Below are 14800 nucleotides of genomic sequence, written 5' to 3'. Positions count from 1 at the left end.
TTGCATCTTGGGAAACTCCTTGTAGCCCTTCTCTATGTCTCTGTGTTCTTTTTTTTGCAAGGTGTTTTACCTCATCCTGCTCTGCAATTCATCATTTTATGTGCATAGCTTGTGGCTGTTTCATTTAAAATGTCACCAAGTAGCACTGCGCCTTGTATAACAATGTAGGTGATAAATGGGAAGCTATTCCCCAGAGCCTTTTCTTCTCAATTTATAGCCACCTAAAGTCTGGTAGGTAAGGGTCGACTTCTCTTTCTCCCACCACCCTTGTGCTTCCTCGTCCACCTTTCTCCTTGCTGCACCTTAAAGCAGAGAACATGGCTGTCCCATTCTGGCAGAGAGATGCGGAACTAAGAGGGCTGTATATGTATATTCTTTACTGAGTGGGTGACTGAATACTGACACAGTTTGTTGAGATATATTGTAAAGTGTCCTCCTTGAAGATCTTCAAAAGTTGTATGGACATTGTCTCAGACAAGTTGATCTTGGTTTCTCTGCTTGAACAGGATGGACCAGAGGACCCACAGAGGTCCCTTTCAGCCTAAGCTGTTCTATGATTTTGTGATGCAGACTCAAGTCTATTGATTGCATGGGGATAGCAGGGGTTAGAGTAGTAGGAAGCAAGTCTGATGTTACATCAAGTCTAGTTTCTTCTGAAGTGTTATTTTTACACTCTTGGCCTTCATACCTACATAACCCACAAGTAGTTTCAATGCAATTTCAGGGACAACAGTACTTATACAGGGGCCGCTTATAGGCCATGTTATACCTATGATCTAACTGGTTCTGCCTCTTGAATTAATCCAGCTCTTTTGACCATCTACTATTTGCTTTTTGATCTGTTATTTTTATCACTGCTGAATATTCACATCTCTCTGGGCTTCCCTAAGCCTCATCCCAATCCCAAATTGAATCTTAAATTCACTTTTCTTTTTATCTCATCTTGTTATTTCTACTCTTAATTGCATAATTCTATCACTTCTGTCATTTCCTTCCATCTTTCTCATTCTTTCCTCTCTATTGCTGTTGCTACAAACTCTCATTTCTCTCTTAAAATTACCTAAAAGAAGGTATCGTCAACTGTGATATTCATATTCAAGGTTATACTAAGGGGTAAAGAAAATAATGATTTTCTTAGCATGCAAGAAATTGACAGCCTAGGTAGTGTAGAATGCACATCTAATTATCTAGAACTTTAGTAAGGATGTACACTGAATGGATCTTCTTTTGTTTAGCTTTTGCATGTGAAAACTAGAATTGATTTCCTAAAATATCATGACGTCATTAATTATTTGGCAATATAATGTACTGCTTATTTGCATACGCTTTGTGGGTTTTTTTACACATCTGTGTATGGCTGTACCAAAAAAATAAAAAAAAATAATAGATTACATGTACTTAACTGTATGTATGTGTGTATATATGTACATATGTCTTTTTAAACTTCGTACTGAATTTCTTTTGTGAAGAGAACAGATATTTAATTCTGTTCTCTATATTTCTCTTATTTGGTATTAGTAGATTTATGTATTTGCTCTGTTCTCTTCTATCACTGTCTAGTAATAAGAGCTATTGATCATCCTATGGGTGGATTCGAAGTTGCATTTCTGTATTTGAGTACTGGAAAATATTTTGTTAAATGAGAAGACTTACAGCTTAATATTTTAAATTTAAAGAAATAAAATACTAATATTTTCAATTCTTGCAGTATATATAGATTTATTTTTTTTTTCAGATACCAGTCATATTTCTATGTCCAAATCTAATTTCTGCTCTGCAGTTTCAGATTCCCTGTAGCAGAAATAACATGTATAACTCAGAGTAAGTTGGTTTAAGATTCACCATCCTTAGAGTAATCCAACAAATAATAGCTCGTCTCTCTGCCTAAACTCAAGATAGATTGACAACATTTTAACCCACATTAACCCTCTCTACTGGGTTGTAAGAGATCCATAGAGAAATCTTGGGGGAATAAAAAGGCTTCAGAGAGTAAAGAAAAGCTATAGTCTATTCTGTTTGTCAAATGGTAGCTTAAAATTTTGGCGTTATTACTTTCTGCATTGGAAGGAGTTTTCTGATGTCTACATTCTATGTAAAAGAGGTAAAAAGATCCAGCAGTCGGATGAGGAAGCTCAGAAAATAATGCAGATTAGAAAAAAACAAATAGAGAAAAAGAAATTAAAAGGAAAAAAAAAAAAAAAGAGGAAACAACGTAAATTATTTAGTTGAATAAATCAACTACAGGTAGAGTAACTTTTCTGTCAACTCTTATTTCAATCAAAATTGTATGTCAGCTCTGAAAGTTCATCTCTGTCCTTACATTAACTGAAGAGACAACAAGGATCTGAACTGTTTAAAGTCAGATAAAATAAATCACAAGTTATCAATATCCACTTAAGAAAGATACTCTTAAGGTGTTGTAACGTTTTCCATATCTATGCATTCCTCTAGACGTAAAACAGAAAGTACTTTCTGGTCTGGATTTTGGAGGTCTTTTCTGTACCAATAAACACCTATACAAATTCTCAAGCACAGTTTCTAGATTTAGTCTAGTGGTTAGTACTTCATCAGTATGGCTAAGAGCTCCACAGTCTACCTTGTAGTTATTTAAACATTTAAAAATTCCACTCCTTACCTTTCAGTATAACCTATAAGTAATATTACTGGTTGCCCCATGGTGCTCTTTTTAACCAAGGTGATAATTCAAATTGTCACTGGCTGAATGGACATAAATCTAAATAAAGGCTTAGATTTTTTTTTTTCTAAATTCCAAAGCACTGTAGGGAGGATTTCCAGAAGCTCCAGAGAGAGCAACTTATCTTTCTCCACTTGTTAAATTTCAAATTTGCATGATAAATAATACAAGTAAAGAAATAACACAACCCCTCTTGGTCTCAATGTTAAAAAACAAAACAAAAAAACAAACAAACAAAAAAACCCTCACAAAGAAAAGCAACAAATTCACATAAAAAGAAAATAGCACTGTGGGAAGAGATTACGAACACATAAAGGCATAAACCTAAAAAACTGATGGAAGATATAAATAAGCAAATACTATTTATCAATGGCAATATATCCCACAAAAGAAATAAATCATTATCTGTTTTCATTTGTTGTTCAGTGAGAAACCAATTCACTTCTGGATGAATTTCTAATCAGATAAGCTTTAACAAAACCTTCCCCCTTCCTTCACCTACTTGGTGTACAAAGATAGACATGTTCTGCATTCTGAAACCGATACTTGGCAAAAAATTGTACTTGACAGTGGCTGGATCTGGGCCAAGCTGAAATGATTTGGGAGCAAGTTCTGAATGAAAAATGATTTAGAAATCATCAGACATATAAGTGACTCCAGTAAATAAATAAATAAATAAATAAATAAATAAATAAATAAATAAATAAATGAAGTGGCAACAAGTTATGAAACAGAAACACTTAAAATCTGACAAGCAAATGTGATAATAGTTAATCTGCTTCATAAGCTGCTGAGCAGAATCCCTTGCTCTCCTTTTCTTTCTTGCTTTTATTATTATATCTTATCAAAACACTAAGGATTTTGAGAACAACAAACTTTTCTCCATTTTAGGCACCAGAGGTTCTTTCAAGTAAATGAAAACAAGATTTCAAAAACATTTTTATTGTCAGTTTCTTAACTCACTGGTAATAAGTAAATAAAAGGATAAACTGTCATTTATTTATTTCTGGATGGAATTTTAACTACGGGGAGGGCTTGTGGTCTTTGCTGCTACTCTGGTAGTAGGTGGTGCTTCTCTGGAGCAGACTCTGATGCCCGCCCAGGGAATGATATCTAATGCTTGTGACACTCATTTGGCATCCTCTACGATTAGATCAGAAAATAGAATTTAAAACCTCTTACGTTAAGATTTTTTTATTTTTATTTTTTTCCTAACAAGTGGTCCAGTGACTGGTAAATGTTATAAATGAAACAGATGGTTGTTGTTCTCAAGACAAAACAGAAGATCAAGATCATTCTGCTGGAGTATTATTCCTATTGAAATTTTAACACTGATTTCAGTGAGGTTTGCATTATGCTCCTGTGTATTGTTAAACAGCAACTGCATTCTGCTGAAGAAATGTCTGCAGTTCAATGCACAAAGGCATTATTAGGTATCGTACACTGTTTGAGTGATCCATATAGAATGTTAAGAAAGTGTATAGAAATCCACTTCCATGACAGGTGCTAGACAAAAAATAACCTCTGTGATGCAATTAGAGTTTCTTCCAGATTAAATGTGCTATATGAAAGTAAACTCTGGGCTTGGTGATTTTATTCATTTTGAAGCAGCTTTGTATGGTACTTAATGATGCTTCTAACTGAATAGCAATACATTCATGCTTAGTTTTATTTTGTATTTGATAGAGTATTTAAATATTTACATTTTTGATATGTATCAGATCTTTATATGAGACAGTAAGGCAAAAAAATGATGTCTTGTTAAAAGCATTAGTGTCTAAAAATGTTACAGTCTTTTCTGAAGATCCCCTGTGATCTAATAATTTAAATGCTCTACAGTCCCTACTATAACCCTCTCCTCTACAACGGCCCTTACTATTTTGGTACCATCTCAAGTAAAACTGAGACAGATGGCCATGTAATTAAAACAGCAACAACAACAGAAAAACAAAAAAAGCAGTATTCTTGATTTTTGATACTGCAGATTTTGTTTCATTCTTCCTTCCAGATTATCCCTTTTTACAGGTAGTGGCTGAGTTTACCCCTCAAAGTTTCACCTTTGGAAGCTATTTTTATCTATTTTCAACAAGTGCACCTTCAGGCAGTAACAGCAGGGGGGCAAATTCTTTATTTTATGCTGTCAAAACCAATATGCTGTGAGTTATTCACATTAGTTACTAAGGTGCCAGTCAACGGCTTTGTGTTTGGAGCAGTGAGAACCACTAACGTATACTCAGAAAAAGCAGTCTGCAAACTAGCAGCAGCAGTGTGGGCGTTGTAGGGAGAGGGGGTGGAAGAAAAAAAAGGAAAACAAAAAGTTTGTTGTCGTTGTTACTGTTGAAAGTTTCCTAATGAAAGAAGTTGAATCAGGAACTTTGTAATAACGTGTCTGACCACTTAGCTGTACCAGCAGATCTGAAATGAAGCTTAATCAGCACAAACTTCAGACCTTTCAGACCTTATGTATCATTTCTCATCTACTGAGCTTCTAGCATTTGTACAAAAAGAAGACAGAATAAAAAAATAAAAAATAAAAAATCAATTTTTTAAACATTTTGAGTACAAAAAGAACGTATTCACTCATAGTCATGTGCACTCCCAGAGTGGGAAAAGGATTTTCGCACAGGAGCTAGCAGAGCTGATCAATAGAGCTTTAAACTATATTTGGAGGGAGAAAAGGATAAAACTAAGTTAACCAGTGCTAAACTATGGGAAGGTATGAGAAAATTTGAAGGAGTCTGTGCTAGTGACATCCTTCAGTCTGTTCTACAAGGTGCTAGGTACAATGAAGGACATTTGAAGTGTTTCTACACCAATGCACACAATGTCAGGAAAAATCAAGAGGAACTAGAAACCTCGTCTTAGTCCAGAGCTATGACATCTTTGACATAACTACTTTTGAAAGTGTCGGAGTCACTTTTTAGGTACCATATTTAAAAACCCAGGAGCAGGCAAAATACAAATTCAAATATTTGAAGTTTTGTACGTGGGGCAGAAGGCTGGCTTGGCAGAGCGGGGATCCTCTTCTAGATCTTAGTTGGAAAGAGCATAATCCCACTGGAAATCAGGTTGGTTAACAAGGAAGGACTACAGAGATGCTTTCCTTTATTGCAGGTAGAAAGTTTGTGTGGCCAAAGTCTGTCTTGAGTTGAAGCTGTCCTGTACTATAGAGGACAATCAAAAAACCTCTCAAATTTGTTAATAGACTGTCATGGTTTTGTGATTTTGGGTTACTGGTATTCCACAGTATAACATCATGTAGTGCACTGGGAGTTAAAGAGTTAATGTTCCAATTATGGGTACCTGCCCGGAAGAGAAGGACCAAATTCCCCTGGGGTCTTTGTGGTCAGAGAGGATATGAGATAGAATTCCTGACAAAGTCACCTGATCAGGCTCTTCTGGATCTCTTCTCCTTCGCCTCTCATTGCTGCTGCCTGTCCTGACTCTGTGCATCACTTCATTATTACTATAAAGTCTACAGCATTCAGATACTCTTATTATATTTGATTTATTAGCTTCAATTCTAATTATATTGTATGATACTGTGTTATCTTTCATTCCAATACCATATTTAGTAAATTAGTTTGTTTCTCCTTAGATTGTTGCTGCTGTTTTTAATTATTTTGGGGTCCCCTGTTTCCCTTTTCTGGAGGTGTGGATTTTGCGAAATACCTCTGCCCCACTAGTCACAGAACCCGGCTGAACCAACCCATAAACCATTGACACAGACAAAGGAGCACCAAGGAGGACAAAGGAGAAAATGTTGGTTCACTACTTGATGAGGATGAAAACAAATGTGCCCCGGTGGCGCAGTGGTTAAAGACGCCGCCTTGCAACACTGGGGCCTGGAGTTCGAATCCCCCCTGTGGCGCAAGTGGTAGAAGTGCCGCTCTGCTACACAGAGGCTCGAATTCCGGGGGCTGGACTCGATGATCTCTAAGGTCCCTTCCAACCCGCACGAAACTATGAAACTATGAAACTATGAAATGGGGACAGAGACAATGCAGAGAAGTTCAAAGTCTTCATCACCTAGTACTAGTCCTCAGTACTAGTGAGGACAATACTCTGTGCCCCCTGGAGCCCTGACTTGAAGGACTATGACTGTAGGAATAAACTCCCAGCCAACTCTAAATTTGTGGAGGATTTGCTGCTCCATTTGGATGCTTATAAATCTATGGGGCTCAGTGGTGTTAATTCCAGCATACTCAAAGAGCTGCCTGATGTCATCATGATACCTCTGCTTATTTTTAATCACTCTTGGGAATCTAGAGAGGTCCCAGTTAACTGAAGATGGCAAATACTGTTCGCTTTCCCAAGATGGGCAAAAAATAAGACCATGGTAATTACAGACCTGTCACTTTCACTTCAGTGCCTGATAAGATCATGGAAAAGATCATTCTGGGAATTACTGAAAAATATCTGAAAGACAATGCATTCCTTGGTCACAGCCAACATGAGTTCATGAGATGAAAGTCAGTTAATGTCTTTTTTTTTTTTTTTTATTTCAGCAAATATTTTGATTCCGTTTCTCACAGTATCCTTCCAGACAAAATGTCCAGGGTTCATCTAGACGAAAGCATAATGCAATGGATGGACAACTGACTGACAGGTTGGGCTCAAGGGGTTACAGTAAATGAGGTTACATCAAGCTGGCAGCCAGTCACTAGCGATGTTCTACAGTGCTCCATTTTTTTGTCGGTGCTCGTTAATGTTCCCACAAATGACTTTGATGCAGGACTAAGTTTGCTGATGACACTAAACTGGGAGGAGGGGTGGAGCTGTTGAATCCCTTCAGGGTAGAGAGGCCTTGCAAAGAGATCTTGACAAATTAGAGGACTGGGCTCTCACCAGCTACAAGAAATTTAATGAGAGAAAGTGTCAGAATAAGCACCTGGGATGGCTCAGCTCTGGAAACACATCTGGTCTGGGAGACAAGAGTCTGGAAGAAAGATTATCTTCTTCTCTGGTCTTACTCTGGAAGTTCAAGCTTTCAGCTTAGTCAGCATCGCGATGTAGTAGTCAGAGGTAATGGTTTGTCTGGGTTCCAGGAAATCCAGAAAGATCCCAAAATACAGTGCATGTCACTTTACCTGCTGAGGGCTGCGTCCCGAACTTGGGGAAATCACATTACTTCACTCCATGAATTAGTGCTTTGATTCTGGCTTATAGTGTTGATACCCCATTTGGTCTCAGGTAATTGTGCAGTCAAGGAAACTGTCACCTTTGGCCTTGTATTTGTTCAGTAAGTCCTGACAGACTTGTATATCGTGTTCTTCAATCACACTGTCTGTGTCACATACAAAGATGTTAAGTAATGCTGGTCCTAATATCTGAGGAACACCCCACGTCTCCACTTGGATATCAAGTCATTGACTGCAACTCTTTGAATGAACCCATCCAGCCAATAACTCATCCACAAAGTATTCTATTCCACTGAGAAACAAAGATGTGGTACAAGACATTGTCAAATACTTCCCTATAGTAGATACTGTAGGCTATTATTAATTACTTTACAACACTCAATTCATGGTCATATAACTAAAGAAAATTGAGACCAACTCACTTATGCATTGCACTGAAATGGACGGCATTCATAATTTTCAACATTTCTGAGTTCTTTGGTTCGTGAAACCATACATTGTTTCCTAGCTTCCAAATGAAAATCTTTGGGGACTTCCTTGTGCAGTGATTGATTTCAGAGTAAATATATGTCATAATAATAAATATACTTTCTACAGTTACAATATTTGTTTCAAAATATCTGAAAATGCTAAAATCTATATAGTTTTAATAAAGTAATCTACCAAACAGTGAGTTTATCCCAAAGTGTCCCATCCTTCATTTGAACATTCAATTGCATTTTTCTCCTCAGACTAGAGCCTTTCATTATAACGATTGTGGTAATACAGATACTAAGTGAAATAACCCGAGCCACTGTTATATTTAACCATCTTGTTTGTATGCCAGGTGTGCAAGGCAAGTCATCCAGCTAAGTAGAAGTTTGATAACCTAAAGTAGCATCTTTAGCATCAGAGATCAGATAAAATCTTTTATATGTCATTGTCTTAAAGAGTCTGTGTAGGCAGATGGTGTGGATTTTATAAGACAGACATACTTTGCCTAGAGAATTTCAGAGAAATATAGGCATTATTTTCCAACTCCAGTAAAGGAGAAAGGTGTCATTTCACTGACAGCCCCAGAGAATATTTTGCTTGCTTGACAGATGCCAGGAACAGACTGATGTGTAGAGAAAGGCAAGGTACAAGGAAAGTGTACATTAAAACTCATTAACTTTAGATAGGAAAACTCTGTTGGGAGTAACTTTAGAGCAGTTTTTGATGTACAGTAAATGTTTAACATTCCAAATATATGTGCTTTTTAATGTGTTGGGACTGTATTTACATATTTGGAGTAAATTTGAATGAAAATGAAAACAATGACAAGGTAAACACGAGGGAAAATGAAGCATTAGATTTAATCATTAGGATCTGCAGCAAAATACAGGAGATGTTTTTTAATCCATCTAGTCCTTGATTCATCAGAGACTGTAGAAGTTAAATTTTGGGAAGATTACTTGAATTTCCAATGTTATTATTAGAAAGATACAATAATTCTTAATTATAATGTAAAATTTGTTTATTAAAAAACAAACAAACAGATGATAGAAACCACCACAATCAAAACCAACAGAACTTCTCATTCTCACCAAAATCTTAGTCATACCCTTAGATTTGATCACTGAACAGGAGGAGATCGAAAATAATTATGGCACTTAGCACACAAGGTAATTATCTGGCCAACCAGCCTGTACCTGTTTGATTCTCAACCCACTGACAGGTACAGTAAATTCCCTAGACTTAGAGCATATTATGAAATTCATATACATTTTCTCAGTACAGATAAAATCATCCTGAACCTTGCATATGTCCCAGGACTGCCAGTTGTTTGCATTCATATATATCTATCTGTATGTAACTACAATTATTTCTTTACAAGGAATACCATTCCTGTACACTTTATGAAATTCATATTTGGTAAAGTGTTTTTAGAGGATCTTGCATTTAGCACCAGCACAGATTAATAAGAAGGAGGCATATATATGTGTACGTGTATTACACAGGCATACTTAATTTTAGTAGTTCTTCATCTGAGCACTTGACTTTTCTACCTTAATATTCTTTTAAGGTAGATCTCATTATAAATTTAATTTGTATAATTCTTGTTTTGATGTAAACAAATTTGATGTTAATTTTGTAGATGAAAACATTTTAAAAAAGCTAAACAGTGTAGCTGAAAGGGTGGGTTGTAAGAAATTCAGTTCTCAATGCAAATAGAACATTGCTTAGTGAACTGAAAGTGGAAAATAAAAACAAATAATGACATGCTCTTGGTGTGTAAACATATGCTTGTTCTATATCTTCATGTGAAGTCTGAAAGGACTTCTTTTAGCCATATAGAACTTAATTGTTTCATTAGAGATGTGTAGATACTAAATTATTGAAATAGTCATCCATAATTCAAAAAATTGCTTGCAGTATAAGCCAGTCCGATAAATATCTGATGGAAATGAAGATTGAATACTTTTCCCCTATATGAAGACTTTTTAATTTGAAATTCGTAGAATGTTCTGTTAATTTGCATAATGGTATAACTGTCACTGCGGGTTACAGGTGATGTCTTAGATTCTGATGCTACCTGATACAAAATGATCCACTTTTTATTTCAGATTGCAGGCTGCTGCTGATATAGCAAATTACAAATATTGTGCAATCATAAAGATGAAAAGAAAGGTAGTAGTCAATTAATACTCATTTTTCATTGTAATAAATGAAAATGCCTGAGTTAGATACTATGAATTCATGAATTCTGTGATACAAAAGTTTATCAATAACTTAATTTCTGTTTCTAAATAGAATGGAATATGGCCATCAAAACAGTAATCTTTGAATAACTTCTTGAAAAGCATTGTACATTAGTAATATCTGTCCAATATCTTTTATGTGTGATCTGTTTTTCTTTTCTTTCTTTTTCTTTTTTTTTCTTTCTTTTTTTCTTTTTTTTTTTTTTTTTTTTTTGTTTCTCTCTTTCTCTCAAATCTCCCCATTAGGAAGAACTGCTAAGACAATACTATACAAAATTTGTCAAAATATACTGCTCTCTCATAAATGCATTCACTGTCTATATTTATTAAACGAAAGAAAAGATCGTGTAGTTGAAATATATTCTAGGGTCTAAGAATGTCCCAGCTCATCAGGCAGTTAATTAACAGTCACAATTCACTTCATGTCAGATGGCCATCCTCATTTAAGAAAGATCCTTCTCGATTTAATAGATAATTACCCTTTAGTAAAAGTTTTATCTTTTTTTCTCAAGGTTAGTGATTGGAACTGGACCATAGCCTTTCAGCTGTGCTTTTAGACAGTGTCTTGGATAAGATGACTCCAGGTTGTTCATCAGTGACAAATGATTAAAAAAAAAACACCTTTATCCTCCAGTAGTTCTACATCTCTACCACTTAATACAGGACATCCTGTAGCCTGCATCAACATACCTTTAAAACACTATCTGTAATATCTTGGTTGCCTTGCTTTTTTAATAGGCTAAAAGATAATGTCTTTTCTTCTTCATAATACAGAGGCACAGCTAGAAATATGATACAGTGTTTGCGATCTCTCTTATTTTCAGTCCTGGATGAAGAGAAGAATATAGAAGATAAAAAGAAGAGGAAGTTGAGGGAAAGGATGGCCAAAAAGTATTTTCTTTTTGAAACTGAAAGCCCTAACAAGATGTAGTGAAATTGCCAATGAATTTATTTTACAATATCTAGAAATGGGACAAATAGTGAACTACATACTCAACAGAAGAGTTTAGGAAATACAAAATCATGAATCTCCTTGGTGCATTATTGATAAGAATGTCTACTTATTCTGCGTGTGAGCAAGAAAAGAGAAGACAAATCCGAAAATCACAGGCCCTGTGAAAAATCTACCAAGGCTTTGCTGGCTTTGGAGATCCAAGTATTTAGATAGAACTTGAATCACTGTCTAAATATGGTTTGATTTAATGACTGAGGTGAAGCTTTGGTGTCCTTTGAAAATCCACTCATCTCTGTGTTTTTGAAACTTAAGAAGTAAACTCGAACCAGAGTTGCTAAAGCAAAATATTCTATATTTTGTTAAATTTACACCTAATTATACATATCTTTTGCCTAACTATATAGTTACAATTATTATCTAGGAAATCCTGAGAATAATATTAGTTTCTGAATGCAGTTATTTTGAAGAAACTCAGAGAAAATAACTAATTTGTAATAGTCCACTCTCTTACAATACTATCCAACAGAGTGGGAAGTATCTGTGAAGCTAATAAAATTCAGAAGGTTTTTAATGTCTCTGTACAAAATATTTATATTTTAAACATAATTATAGTTGTATCTGATGAAGTAGTAGAACTGTAAAACTGTCGTAAATTCTGAGGCAACAAAATTTCTTGAAGGAGCATATTAAATAATAATGATGTCAAGTTTCTGAAAGAGTGAGCCGACCTTGTATCCATAGTTTTCTAGCTATAGGAAATTAAAAATGGGTTGGAATGTTGCCAGTTTACTAGCTACAGGGAAAAAAAAAGAGACCCATAATAAACAACAGTTGTAGTTACAATATTTGCTGAAACCAACACACATTAAATAATAATGAAAGCAACCATTTAAAAATGTTGGCAGACTATATGAAACAGCTGAGCTGAAAAATCTGCAAAAAGAGGGAAAAAAAACCTAAAAGAAAACAAAAACAACAACCAAACGGAACTGGGATATGTGATTATGGGATATAGTCAATATGCTGCCAAAAAGTAAAAATAAAACTCAAAAGGTGAGTTGGAAATTAAATGCTGAGATCAGTTTAAAAAGTATGAAAGAAAAAGTGTAAATTCTTATGCCATGTATATGGAAAAATCTTCACAGATTATTTGATTTCTTCAAATAATAATTTAAATAGTGTCTGAACGTAATAAAATAAGTAGGGAAAAAGATGATCAAGAAAGACAATAGTACTTTGAAATACAGAATAATGACGATTTCACACAAGAATCTTGTGATTTAATACATTTTAATTTATGGAAAATATTGCATTTCCTACTAGCCAGAAGAACCTTATTATCGTTACACTAAAGAACTTCAACCTGGAAACTAATGACACTGGGTTCTTATGCTTTCTTGTAAGAAGGAAATTCAAGAAATAAGATTAGCTGAGAGGATTGTGGAAAATTCTATAGGAGTGTTAGCAATAGAATTGTTGAAAAGGTGTTATGTCTGTTTCATTTTTATCTAATCTGTAGTCTATTAAACTATTACATTATCATAGCCTCTTGGGGAAAGAAAAAAATCTCATTTTCAGTATTACAAAAGGCCAGATAAATCTATTAAATCCACAGAGATTTGACTGATAACAACACAACTCAGATCATTATTAAACATTATGATTGCATGAAGAATATACACTTCTAATAAAGAAAATGTATGTTCATTTGTAAAATGGCAACGAGGATCTGTAATGGACAACAAAATGTAGATTCTATCAATCTCTTTTCTGCTCTTCTGCAGCAAGGGTAGTGTCTAAATTTAGATACAGCTTTGAAAGCAGTTCCTCAGAACCCTCATGTTCTATTATGGATATATCTCCATCTTGGTATGATCATTAGTCTCACAATGCAGCCCATCAACGCTGACACTCTCAGCTTTTCTCCATAGTAGTTGCCTGTGGTGTCTTATATTCTAGAGCAGAGGAATATTTCCATCCTCAGGAGAAATTTGACTTCCACCAGGACATCTCTCAGAGGTAGCACTTGCATGCTTCTATTTTCAGTTAATATTTAAATATTTTTTAATTAGAGAGGGTATAAGGCAATTACTTGTCTAAATAGCCAGGACACTTACAATGGCTATGAAAATACTTAATTTCCAGATCTTGCAAAAACAAAACAACACAAAACAAAACAAGCAAAAACAAAAACAAAAAACAAACAAACAAACAAACAAAAAACACAAAACAAAGCAAAACAAGAATCACCCTACCAAAATGTTCTCTGGATATGTGCAATAACTAGCTGCTTTCCGCTCCACGCTTTAAGCTTTTCAGCTATAGTTACATTCTCTGTTTTAGCTATTGAAGAATACGTCTTAGGATTTTTGAGATACTGTAGTGTTCAAACTTGTTTTACTCAAGTTTATTTTAAGATTTCTTTTTTATTTTTTTATTTATTTTTTTTTTACAATTAATACACAAATTTATATTTCTTGACCTGAGCGTATGCAAAGCCCTTATCTCTATTGTGTCTTTCTGCTAGTCCTCTCTCTATATGTGTGTAAGTAAATATGCACTTACGCATAACCCAGATTTCCCATTTATCTGAATTCTGTAAGAAAGATATGTGGCTGAATGGTAAAGACAGGATGTGGTGGTCTGACTGAATTAATCCACATAATATGAATAGTCAGGGGACCAGGACTGAGATACTTGGCTCTATGTGGCCCAGAACATCAGCCTAAGATAACTGAGCATAATTAAGAGAGGTGCCTACTATTCCTTAAATGACCAGCTCTCTACAGCCAAGTCTGTTATCCTTTAAATGCTTAACTTTTCTAAGAAATTAGTCCTTGCATCCTTTTCCTGTGTATTAACTTTGTCATGCACAAAGCAAAGAAAGTGAAAAAAAGTTTACATGTGGGCTTCTTCTGCTAAAAGTCAAACTGCTTCAGAAATACTTAAAACTATTCACAAAATTTGAAGGTTATGACAGACCTTCTGCTTCTTTGTTCTTTTTGGTGGTGGTAAAATCTGGATCTGTGCCCAATGCGGGGAATATAGTGTAAATAGCTTTGCTGCAGATTGCTACTGGATTGTTCAAAACATCAGATGGCTAGAATATGTTATTATCAACAAGCTGTTTACTGGCCAATCAGTTATAAACTATGATGGAGCACTAGGCAGTTTATTGTAGGGTAGCCAAATGGATGGAGAAAACATATGTCAATCTTGCTGATGCTTTAAGGGGCAAATTCTGCCCTTTTTCAGTATGTTGCAAGACCTTCCACAATATAACTACACC

Source organism: Coturnix japonica, chromosome 1, assembly GCF_054131305.1.
Source record: "Coturnix japonica strain WE chromosome 1, WE-NBRP24, whole genome shotgun sequence".
NCBI classification, from domain to species: domain Eukaryota; kingdom Metazoa; phylum Chordata; class Aves; order Galliformes; family Phasianidae; genus Coturnix; species Coturnix japonica.
The sequence above is the reverse complement of the archived record's forward strand: the minus strand, read 5'-3'. Positions refer to the sequence as shown.